This window comes from Manis pentadactyla, chromosome 1, assembly GCF_030020395.1.
Source record: "Manis pentadactyla isolate mManPen7 chromosome 1, mManPen7.hap1, whole genome shotgun sequence".
Classification (NCBI taxonomy): Eukaryota; Metazoa; Chordata; class Mammalia; order Pholidota; family Manidae; genus Manis; species Manis pentadactyla.
The window spans coordinates 83,142,573-83,155,220 of record NC_080019.1 but is presented as its reverse complement, the minus strand read 5'-3'; the positions used below and the strand labels follow the sequence as shown (position 1 = coordinate 83,155,220).

The 12,648-nt window shown below is 39.4% G+C and overlaps 1 long non-coding RNA gene across 1 annotated transcript in view; it reads right to left on the bottom strand.

Moving 5' to 3' along the window:
* LOC118917992 (uncharacterized) overlaps positions 1–12,039 on the bottom strand; it is a 198,349-nt gene extending 186,310 nt beyond the window's left edge. The window contains exon 1 of the long non-coding RNA XR_008996665.1: positions 11,939–12,039. This is a non-coding gene — a long non-coding RNA (uncharacterized LOC118917992). The remainder of the gene's footprint in view (positions 1–11,938) is intronic.
* Between the last annotated feature and the right edge of the window lie 609 nt (positions 12,040–12,648).

The window sequence follows — 12,648 nt, the reverse complement described above, 5'->3', positions numbered from 1 at the left end:
AATCAACACACAGAAATCTGTGGCTTTCCTATATACTAACAATGAACCAACAGAAAGAGAAATCAGGAAAACAACTCCATTCACAATTGCATCAAAAAAAATAAAATACCTAGGAATAAACCTAACCAAAGAAGTGAAAGACTTATACTCTGAAAACTACAAGTCACTCTTAAGAGAAATTAAAGGGGACACTAACAGATGGAAACTCATCCCATGCTCGTGGCTAGGAAGAATTAATATCGTCAAAATGGCCATCCTGCCCAAAGCAATATACAGATTTGATGCAATCCCTATGAAACTACCAGCAACATTCTTCAATGAACTGGAACAAATAATTCAAAAATTCATATGGAAACACCAAAGACCCCGAATAGCCAAAGCAATCCTGAGAAAGAAGAATAAAGTAGGGGGGATCTCACTCCCCAACTTCAAGCTCTACTATAAAGCCATAGTAATCAAGACAATTTGGTACTGGCACAAGAGCAGAGCCACAGACCAATGGAACAGACTAGAGAATCCAGACATTAACCCAGACATATATGGTCAATTAATATTTGATAAAGGAGCCATGGACATACAATGGCGAAATGACAGTCTCTTCAACAGGTGGTGCTGGCAAAACTGGACAGCTACATGTAGGAGAATGAAACTGGACCATTGTCTGACCCCATATACAAAAGTAAACTCAAAATGGATCAAAGACCTGAACGTAAGCCATGAAACCATTAAACTCCTGGAAGAAAACATAGGCGAAAACCTCTTAGACATAAACATGAGTGACCTCTTCTTGAACATATCTCCCCGGGCAAGGAAAACAACAGCAAAAATGAGTAAGTGGGACTATATTAAGCTGAAAAGCTTCTGTACAGCAAAAGACACCATCAATAGAACAAGAAGGATCCCTACAGTATGGGAGAATATATTTGAAAATGACACATCCGATAAAGGCTTGACGTCCAGAATATATAAGGAGCTCTCACGCCTCAACAAACAAAAAACAAATAACCCAATTAAAAAATGGGCAGAGGAACTGAACAGACAGTTCTCCAAAAAAGAAATACAGATGGCCAACAGACACATGAAAAGGTGCTCCACATCGCTAATTATCAGAGAAATGCAAATTAAAACTACAATGAGGTATCACCTCACACCAGTAAGGATGGCTGCCATCCAAAAGACAAACAACAACAAATGTTGGCGAGGCTGTGGAGAAAGGGGAACCCTCCTACACTGCTGGTGGGAATGTAAGTTAGTTCAACCATTGTGGAAAGCAGTATGGAGGTACATCAAAATGCTCAAAACAGACTTACCATTTGACCCAGGAATTGCACTCCTAGGAATTTACCCTAAGAATGCAGCAATCAAGTTTGAGAAAGACAGATGCACCCCTATGTTTATTGCAGCACTATTTACAATAGCCAAGAATTGGAAGCAACCTAAATGTCCATCAATAGATGAATGGATAAAGAAGATGTGGTACATATACACAATGGAATACTACTCAGCTATAAGAAAAGGGCAAATCCAATCATTTGCAGCAACATGGATGGAGCTGGAGGGTATTATGCTCAGTGAAACAAGCCAAGCGGAGAAAGAGAAATACCAAATGATTTCACTTATCTGTGGAATATAAGAACAAAGGAAAAACTGAAGGAACAAAACAGCAGCAGAATCACAGAACTCAAGAATGGACTAACAGGTACCAAAGGGAAAGGGACTGGGGAGGATGGGTGGGTAGGGAGGGATAAGGGGGGGAGAAGTAGGGGGGTATTAAGACTAACATGCATGGGGGGGTAGGAGAAAAGGGAGGGCTGTACAACACAGAGAAGGCAAGTAGTGATTTTACAACATTTTGCTATGCTGATGGACAGTGACTGTAAAGGGGTTTATAGGGGAGACCTGGTATAGGGGAGAGCCTAGTAAACATAATATTCGTCATGTAAGTGTAGATTAGTGATAGAAAAAAAAAAAAAAAAAAAAAAAGGGCAGTTCCTGTGTGGGAACCTCCAACGAGTTCTACACAAGGGTATAAAGGGCATATAAAAGTGTAGGCAAAGGGTCTGTTTGTGTTTATACAGAGGATCAAAGCCTAATTGGGCTACCCCGAAAATGAACTAAGATACGATATGAAAAAGAACTTCCAACATCTGCACCCTCTGGAAGACTCATGCCAGAAGATGATCATCAAAAAACCCCAACAAAGATCCATGCACTGCTACAGCTGTAGATGCACTCATCCCACCAGTTCCTGGACCTGCCATGGGAATGAGGAAGGAGATATCTAAGCTGGCCTGTGCATACAGTAAAACAACAAAATTGGACTGGATCTATACTGTTGGAACTCAACCAAGAATTTGGAGAAGTGCAAATTGTAGCGCTCCAAAGTCTTACAACTACAAACTATTTATTGTTAAAAGAACATATGGCATGTGAACAGTCCCCAGGAATGGGTTGTTTTAATTTGTCTGATTTCTCTCAGACTGTTCAAGTTCATTTGGACAATATCCACCATATCATAGATAAGTTTTCACAAATGCCTAAGGTGCCTAACTGGTTTTCTTGGTTTCACTGCAGATGGCTGGTAATTACAGATATGCTTTGGTTATGTAACTATACTCCTATTATGTTAATGTGTGTGTGCAATTTAAGTAGTAGCTTAAAACCTATACATGCTGAAGTTACTCTACAAGAAGATATATCAAAGAAATAATCAATCTTCCCATGTTTTCTTCCGCCTGCTACTTCTATAGCTTTTCTTCTTCCTTCCTAATTACAACCCTTAAATAGAATTCGTGCCTCATATCAAATTTACCGAGTATCATAATTCTTCCAAGTGGTAAAGATACCTCAAGACAAATGCTGGGCATAGAAGCCACAGGGCATAAATATGCAAAGAAGTAAAAAGCTAACTTTTTCAAACAATAAGGCTTCTCTCTCACTTACCAACTTCACATTTCCCTGTATGGCCCCGGAAGATGACTGGTTAGCCAGAGACGGGTAAGATTCCTCAAGGGAGGAACAACCTAAGACAGGCACAGTCGCAGGGGGGCCATCAGGTGAGAAATTGGGGATCAACAGAGGTGAGGCTTAGAACCTCACCCCCCCGTTCTGAGAGAAATCTTCTGCATACGTGGATGTTTTATTGCCCTTGTCTAGCTTGGATTAACACATAGTCTACAGGCACACACCTGATCATCTACATGTGCTCTCTTACAACACTAAACTATGTTTTCTACCTTTATCTTGTATCTACCTACCACTTCAGCATTTTATTAAAAATAATAATAATAAAGAGAGAAATGTGGTATCCACATATAAATCAAGTATAAAAACCAAATGAGTATTCATATTTGAACTGACTGTTTATAGTTCATAATGCATGAGCAAAACCGAAAGTTTCTGTGATGACTGCCCTTGTACTGTTCACTATGTAACTTATTCATTATGTAAGAATTTGTTCTACATGTAAAAACTTGTTTGTTATGCCTCAGAAGATTGGAGACTGACAAAAATTAGGCTAAAAAAAAAAAAAAAAAAAAAAAAAAGAGAGAGAGAAAAAAAAAAAATGGCAAAGATCAAGGATAAAGGCAGACTTTTAAAAGCAGCTTGAGAGAGAAAAAAGATCACATACAAAGGAAAACCTATCAGGCCATCATCAGACTTCTCAACAGAAACCTTACAGGCTAGAAGGGAGTGGCATGATATATTTAATGCAATGAAGCAGAAAGGACTTGAACTAAGAATACTCTACCTGGCAAGGTTATAATTTAAATTTGAAGGAGGGATTAAAAAATTTCCAGATAAGCAAAAGCTGAGAGAATTTCCTCCCACAAACCAGCTCTACAGTGCATTTTGGAGGGACTCTTATAGATGGAGGTTCCTAAGGCTAAATAGATGTCACCCAAGGGATAGACAAAGAGTACAGAATATGATTCATAACATGCAAAGAATGGAGGAGGAAGAAAAAGGAGGAGAAAAAAAAAGAACCTTTAGGCTGTGTTTGTAATAGCATATGAAGTGAGTTAAATTAGACTGTTAGATAGTAAGGGAATTACCCCTGAACCTTTGGCAACCACAAATCTAAAGCATACAATGGCAATAAGTACATACCGATCGATAATCACCAATCAAAGACATAGAGTTACTGAATGGATAAAAGGCAGCTTTTAAAAGTCTGCCTTTATCCTTGATCTTTGCCATTTTAATTATTATATGTCTTGATGTTGTCTTTCTTGGGTCCCTTATGTTGGGAGATTTGTGCACCTCCATGCTTGAGAGATTATCGCCTACCCCAGACTGGGGAAGTTTTCAGCAATTACCTCCTCAATTCAGTTACTGAATGCACCAATCAAAAGACATAGAGTTACTGAATGGATAAAAAAAAAGACTCATCTATATGCTGCCTACAAGAGACTCACTTCAAACCCAAAGACATACACAGACTGAAAGTAAAGGGATGGAAAAAGTAATTCCATGCAACTAATAGTGAGATAAAAGCAGGAGTTGCAGTACTTGTGTCAGACAAAATAGACTTCAAAACAAAGCAAGTAACAAGAGACAAAGAAGGGCATTACATAATGATAAAAGGGTCAGACCAACAAGAGGATATAACTATTATAAATATCTGTGCACCTAACACAGGATCACCTACATATGTGAAACAAATATTAACAGAATTAAAAGGGGAAATAGAATGCAATGCATTCATTTCAAGAGACTTCAACACACCACTTACTCAGAAGACAGATCAACCAAACAGAAAATAAGTTAAGGGCACAGATGCACTGAACAGTGTATTAGAGTAGATGGACCTAACGGACATCTACAGAACACTCCATCCAAAAGCAACAGGATACACATTCATCTTAAGTGCACATGGAACATCTTCAAGAATAGATCATACACTAGGCCACAAAAAGAACCTCAGTAAATTCAAAAATATTAAAATTCTACCAACCAGCCTCTCAGATCACAAAGGTATGAAACTAGAAATAAATTACACAAAGAAAATGAAAAAGCCCACAAACACATGGAAGCTTAATAACATGCTCCTAAATAATCAATGGATCAATGACCAAATAAAAGCAGAGATCAAGCAATATATGGAGACAAATGACAACAATAACTCAACAACACAAAATCTGTGGGACACAGCGAAGGCTGTGCTAAGAGGGAAATACATTGCAATACGAGCCTACCTCAGGAAAGAAGAACAATCCCAAATGAACAGTCTAAACTCACAATTAATGAAACTAGAACAGGAAGAACAAATGAGGCCCAAAGTCAGTAGAAGGAGGGACATAATAAAGATTAAAGCAGAAATAAATAAAATTGAGAAGAATCAAATAGAAAGAATCAATGAAAGCAGGAGCTGATTCTTTGAGAAAATGAACAAAATCTGTAAACCCCTAGCCAGACTTATCAAGAAAAAAAAGAGAGTCTACACACATAAACAGAATCAGAAATGAGAAAGGAAAAATCAATACAGACACCATAGAAATACAAAGAATTATAAGAGAATACTATGAAAAATTATATGCTAACAAACTGGATAATCTAGAAGAAATGGGCAACTTTCTAGAAAAATACAACCTTCCAAGGCTGACCCAGGAAGAAACAGAAAATCTGAATAGGCCAATAACCAGCAACGAAATTGAACTGGTAATCAAAAAACTACCTAAGAACAAAACCTCTGGAGCGGATGGTTTCACTGTGGAATTTTATCAAACATTTAGTGAAGACATAATACCCATCCTCCTTAAGGTTTTCCAAAAAGTACAAGAGGAGGGAATACTCCCAAACTCATTCTATGAGGCCAACATCACTCTAATACCAAAACCAGGCAAAGACACCACAAAAAAAGAAAATTACAAACCAATATCCCTGATGACCATAGATGCAAAAATACACAACAAAATATTAGCAAACCGAATTCAAAAATACATCAAAAAGATCATCTATCATGATCAAGTGGGATTCATCCCAGGGATGCAAGAATGGTACAACATATGAAAATCCATCAACATCATCCACTACATCAACAAAAAGGACAAAAACCACATGATCATCTCCATAGATGCTGAAAAGGCATTTGACAAAATTCAACAGCCATTCATGATAAAACTCTCAAAAAAATGGGTATAAAGGGCAAGTACTTCAACATAATAAAGGCCATATATCACAAACCCACAGCCAACATTATACTTAACAGCGAGAAGTTGAAAGCTTTTCCTTTAAGATCAGGAACAAGACAAGAATGCCCACTCTCCCCACTTTTATTCAGCATAGTTCTGGAGGCAATCAGAGAACACAAAGAAATAAAAGGCAGCTAGAATGGCAAGGAAGAAGTCAAACTGCCCCTGTTTGCAGATGACATGATATTGTCCATAAAAAACCCTAAAGAATCCACCCCAAAACTACTAGAATTAATATCTGAATTCAGCAAAGTTGAAGGATACAAAATTAATACACAGAAATCTGTTGCATTCCTATACACTAACAATAAACTAGCAGAAAGAGAAATCAGGAAAACAATTACATTCACAATTGCATCCAAAAGATAAAATACCTAGGAATAAACCTTACCAAGGAAGTGAAAGACCTATACCCTAAAAACTACAAGACACTCTTAAGAGAAATTAAAGAGGACACTAACAGATGGAAATTCATCCCATGCTCTTGGCTAGAAAGAATTAATATTGTCAAAATGGCCATCCTGCCTAAAGCAATCTACAGATTCAATGTAATCCCTATCAAAATACTGACAGCGTTCTTTAACAAACTGGAACAAATAGTTCTAAAATTCATATGGAACCACAAAAGACCCCGAATAGCCAAAACAATCCTGAGAAGGAAGAATAAAGCAGGGGGAATCTCGCTTCCCAACTTCAAGCTCTACTACAAAGCCACAGTAATCAAGACAATTTGGTACTGGCATAAGAACAGACCCATAGACCAGTGAAACAGAATACAGAGCCCAGATATAAACCCAAGCATATATGGTCAATTAATATACGATAAAGGAGCCATGGATATACAATGGGGAAATGGAAGCTTCTTCAACAGCTGGTGTTGGCAAAACTGGACAGCTACATGTAAACTACATGTAAGAGAATGAAACTGGATTACTGTCTAACCCCATATACAAAAGTAAACTCAAAATGGACCAAAGAGCTGAATGTAAGTCATGAAACCATAAAACACTTAGAAAAAAACATAAGCAAAAATCTCCTGGACATAAACATGAGCAACTTCTTCATGAACATATCTCCCTGGGCAAGGGAAACAAAAGCAAAAATGAACAAGTGGGACTGTATCAGACTAAAAAGCTTCTGTACAGTAAAAGACACTATCAGTAGAACAAAAAGATATCCTACAGTATGGGAGAATATATTCATAAATGACATATCTGATAAGGGGTTGACACCCTAATTATATAAAGAGCTCATGCACCTCAACAAACAAAAAGCAAATAATCCAATTTAAAATAGGGAAGAGGAGCTGAACAGGCAGTTCTCCAAAGAAGAAATTCAGATGGCCAACAGGCACATGAAAAGATGCTCCACATCCCTAATCATCAGAGAAATGCAAATTAAAACCACAATGAAGTATCACCTCACACCGGTTAATATGGCCACCATCCAAAAGACAAACAACAACAAATGTTGACAAGGATGTGGAGAAAGAGGAACCCTCCTACACTGCTCGTGGAAATGTAAACTAACTAGTTCAACCATTGTGGAAAGCAGTGTGGAGGTTCCTCAAAAAACTAAAAATAGAAATAGCATTTGACCCAGCAATTCCACTTCTAGGGAATTACCCTAAGAATGCAGCAGCCCAGTTTGAAAAAGACAGAAGCATCCCTATGTTTATTGCAGCACTATTTACAATAGCCAAGAAATGGAAACAACCTAAGTGTCCATCAGTACATGAATGGATAAAGAAGATGTGGCACATATACACAATGGAATATTATTCAGCCATAAGAAGAAAACAAATCCTCATTTGCAACAACATGGATGGAGCTAGAGGATATTATCCTCACTGAAATAAGCCAGGCAGAGAAAGACAAGTATCAAATGATTTCACTCATCTGTGGAGTATAAGAACAAAGCAAAAACTGAAGGAACAAAACAGCAGCAGACTCACAGAACTCAAGAATGGACTAACAGTTACCAAAGGGAAAGGGACTGGGGAGGATGGGTGAGAAGGGAGGGATAAGGGGGGAAAGGGGGCATTACAATTAGCACACATAACGTACCGGGAGGGGACACAGGAAAGGCAGTATATACAGAGAAGACAACTAATGATTCTATAGCATCTTACTATGCTGATGGACAGTTACCGTAATGGGGCATTTGGTGGGGACTTGGTGATGGGGGGAGTCTAGTAATCATAATGTTGTTCAAGTAATTGTACATTAATGATATCAAAATAAAATAAAATAAAATAATAAAATAAGGTACCCAAGAAACTTGATAGTGGAAGAACCACATTGACACAACCTAAAACCACAGTCAACTGGCTCTATCCAAAATCTCCCAGGAGCTCACCTGCAGTCCACAAAGCTGTGCTTATTGTCTTGTTGTGGCAGGGGAGAATGCACAGCAAAGGGAGCCACGGAGGTCACAGTAAGAGAGTATTAGAGAGGACTTATAAAACCTGGGCTTGGTAATGCTTTGGGCTTTGCTCTTAATTGTATACTGTCAGGAACTGGGCAGATTCTACCACTGGGTATTTTAATAAGTCTCATCCAAAAAGCAGAGGGAATAAAGTGAAGCTAAAGCTGTTGTTGGTAAAGAATCAAGAGCCACTCATAATAGCCCATGAAGAGAGGAGATTTGTGATTTTGACATTGTTCTTTTTTTCTTGTATGGACTAATAATCTTTAGTGATTAATAGAAGACGTAATATATTTCCACTCCAGAACTTACAGTTAAATAATACCATGGTTTCCTTTGGTACCACTTTTTCTAGTTCATTTTAGTGCAGCAACCTGGGAGTAGTCAAATTTTTCTCCTCAAGTTACCGCTCACTGAAAAGATGGGTATAATACATCCGACAGACCTCTTCTGATACCCGGAGCTCTACCAGGTCTGGAAGCCTTTCCTCCTTTGGAGTGGATACAGTGTTTATCACGCCCACCTCTAACGGAGGGCTCCTCCGAGCTGACGCCAGGCCTCGAGGGGAGCGACCCCTCTTCCGGACCCTCGCGGGACCGCCGCTCCCCTCCGGCGGCCTAGCGTGCTTCCATTGCACTCGTGGCTCCTCCGCAGGCGCCAGTCGCGAAGCGCTCGCACGGCCGCAGGGACCAGCTCTCGCCTCCCTCCCTCTGCCCTGGCCCCGCCGCGGGGGAAGGCGTCTCTCCAGCGCCCGCCCGTCACGCCTGGCGCCCGGACGGGGAGCCCGCGCTCTCCGGAGGTCTCGGAACTACCGCTTCTCGGCCCACACGGCTCCCACCCGCTCCCGCGCTACTGTTCTTTTTATACACGCTCAGGTGTGATCATGGAGTCGTCATGTTTTTCTCTTACTCCATTGCAGTCACAGAGTGGTCCTGCATAATGTTGGTATTCTGTGACATTGGTGATGCAAGGTTTTAACCATGAGCGCCAGGCCTACTCCCCTCAGACCTGCTTTTCCCTTTCCCACCACTGTTCTATCTTAACATCATTAAAAGCAGGGCAGCTGGATAATGTGATGCAAGAAGAGCTATACCACATCACCTAAGAAGTACTCGTGGCAAAAAGGAAAACCACCAAACCTGAATCGAATTAAGCCTCTAGACCATCACTGCCCAATAGAAATATAATACAAGCTACATATATGATTTTAAATTTTCTGGCAGCCATATTATAAGAAGCAACAATAAAGAGGTGAAATGAATTTTTGCATATATTTTATTTAGCTAATATATCCAAAATATTGTCATTTTAATATGTAATCAATATTAAAATATTAATGAAATATTTCATTCTTTTTTTTCCATAGTAAGTTTTTTAAATCTGGTATGTGTTTTACACATACAGTACACTTCAGTTCACTAATTAACATTTCAAATGCCCAGTCTCCACATCTGGCTAGTGGTTGCTGATTGGATAGTACAGCTCTAGAAGTAACTCCCAGCCTTGTGGAAATATGTAAGAAGAATGCGCCTCTCCATCAAAGAAGAAAATAGGCTAATCTGGAATTTGTGAAATTCTACATGCAGGATTCAGTTTCTACAACAAAGAAATGGTAAGGGAAAAAAAGGAGAAACTTTTATAGAGCAAAGAATTCTTGAGGAACATATTAATCAAACACAGTCTGCGGGCCCTGTTTGAATTTGGATTTGAAAATTTTAATTGTATGAAGATTTTCTTATAGTCATTTGGGAAAACTGAATATGAGAGATTGCCTTTTAGATGATATTAAAAATTACTGTTAATTTTTTTGGATGGGATACCGCTATTGTGGTTATATTAAAGAAAGAAGTCCTTAGCTGTTAAAGATATGTGCTGAAGTATTTACGTGTAAAACAGTATGTCTGCAGGTTGCTTTAAAATACTGCAGCAAAAAAGTAAGAGGGAGATAAATGAAACAAAAATGGCAGAATGTCAATATGATGGGTGATGGGTACCTGGGAGTTTATTATCCTGTTTTTCTAATATTGTGTATGTTTTTATATTTCCAGAATAAAGTGTTAAAAATAAGTGTGATAAAAGGAAAAATAACCTATATTTAGGTTTATTATCTTAGTGAAGCAAGTGTTAGCAGGATGCAGGCAGATAGAACTCAAGGTCCAGTAAGGCATAGGCAGAAGGAAACTAGGTTCAAGGCTTCTCAGTAAATAAGAAACCTCATACTGGGCATCTGAGAAACTTCAGCCTGAGAAAAAAAGGAAGCTTTTCTTTTCTTTCGATCCTCGCTTGGCCACTGCAACAAACTCCAACCAATCACGTGAATTCCTCTGTTTTTGTGCTTATAAACCCTAGACACTGACAGCCTTAACGGCATCTGCCCTTGGAGCCCTTCCCATTTGCAGGAGTCTTTTTCTTTCCTTTTTACTCCTCGTTAAACACTTTGCTGGTTGCTGCAACTCTTGTCTGCTGGTTTCACTCTTTGTTGCCTCTGAGACACAATCCTGCGAAAACCAGCATCTCAGCCAGTAACATTAGTTGTGAAGTTTCAATGGTGCATACACAGGTCAAAACATATCAAATGTACTCCTAAATATGTGTGGCTTCTTACTTAATTAAACCTCAATATAGTTGTTTAACAAAACAATCTATTATAGAACTGCATGTACTTGGGAGCCCAGTATATATGTTCTCACATATATTATCTCAATTGATGAGGGAAATAATTTGTTAGAACTTTCTGTTGCAAGTGACAGAATTTCAATTCTTTCTGTGTTTAGAAACAAAAATGAGGTTACGATCATGGTCAGGCCTGGTATTTAATTTTATCCTACTTAAAAGCAAGTAAGTCAACATGTTACTATCTCATGGGTGCTGGCAGAAGCACAATGCTCCTGGATCAGAGACAAAGGACTTTACTACTCATGGCTCACTAAGCAGTATGAATATCAGCATATTTAGTTTGGTTGCCTTGACCCTGAGTCTGGGGTGACAGAACTGGCTCAGATGAATGCTCTGCACACAGTAGGTTCACATCACAGCTGAGGAACACTGAGCACAGAAATCCATCACTTTTCTAGCAAGCAGTAAGCTGCTCTTTATCCTGGAGGCAGACATTACCTCATCCTTCAAGGTTGTTCACTGAAAACAGAACTAAGAGAGATGGTCCAGTAAAGAGTGGTCAGGGCCTTGTGTTCTTGGTACAACCAGCAAAATGTGTATAGGATTGCAAGGGAGCCATGGAGGGCTGTCTATCTCAGCAATTATTAGATAATGTAACTGATAAATTCCTCTACGGGAGTAACTTACAGCTTCAGGCATACCTGGGTCAGGGAGCTCACGTGATGCATTTATGCTTCTCTCCATCTCTCAGCTCTCTTCTCTGCTGTGTGGGTACTAGTCTCAGACACATTCTTTATTGTGGTACAGTTACCTCCCATTGGCTGGGCATGGCTCATCCCCCTTTCCTTGACCACGGGCTGTGACCAGGGCGGAGACTGCTTTAGTTGGCCAGGATCAGAGCAACTGTACACAGCTGAGCAGCTTATGTAGCACGCAAAGCACCATGTAAGGAGGAACCATTCATACCACATGCCACAGATCTGCATATGAATCACAACAATTTCCAACAGATATAAGTAAAATACCCTGAGGAAGGTGCTGTATGGAAAACCCTGGCCAGGGTCATGTGTCCATCCTGAGCTAGGAGTTGGGGTCAGTCCTACCCAAACCACAAGGTGGTCCCCTGAAGTGACACTGAGGAGCATATATCAGGGGTGGGAATGGAACTTGTGCAGACAAAACCAACAGATGATGCCTACAGATGCCCACTACAGGTCAGTACTATTAGCCCTATTTTCTAGATAAGGACACTGAGATTCTGCAGTTAAGGAATGTGCCTAAATCATATAAAACTACAAGAAGGGACAGAATCAAATGCAGAAGGGTCTAATTCTCGAACACATTCAGTGTCCATTTAACCATCCCGATTCACTGTCCTTAAGCGTATTTATTTGGTGTTTAAATCCCTTCA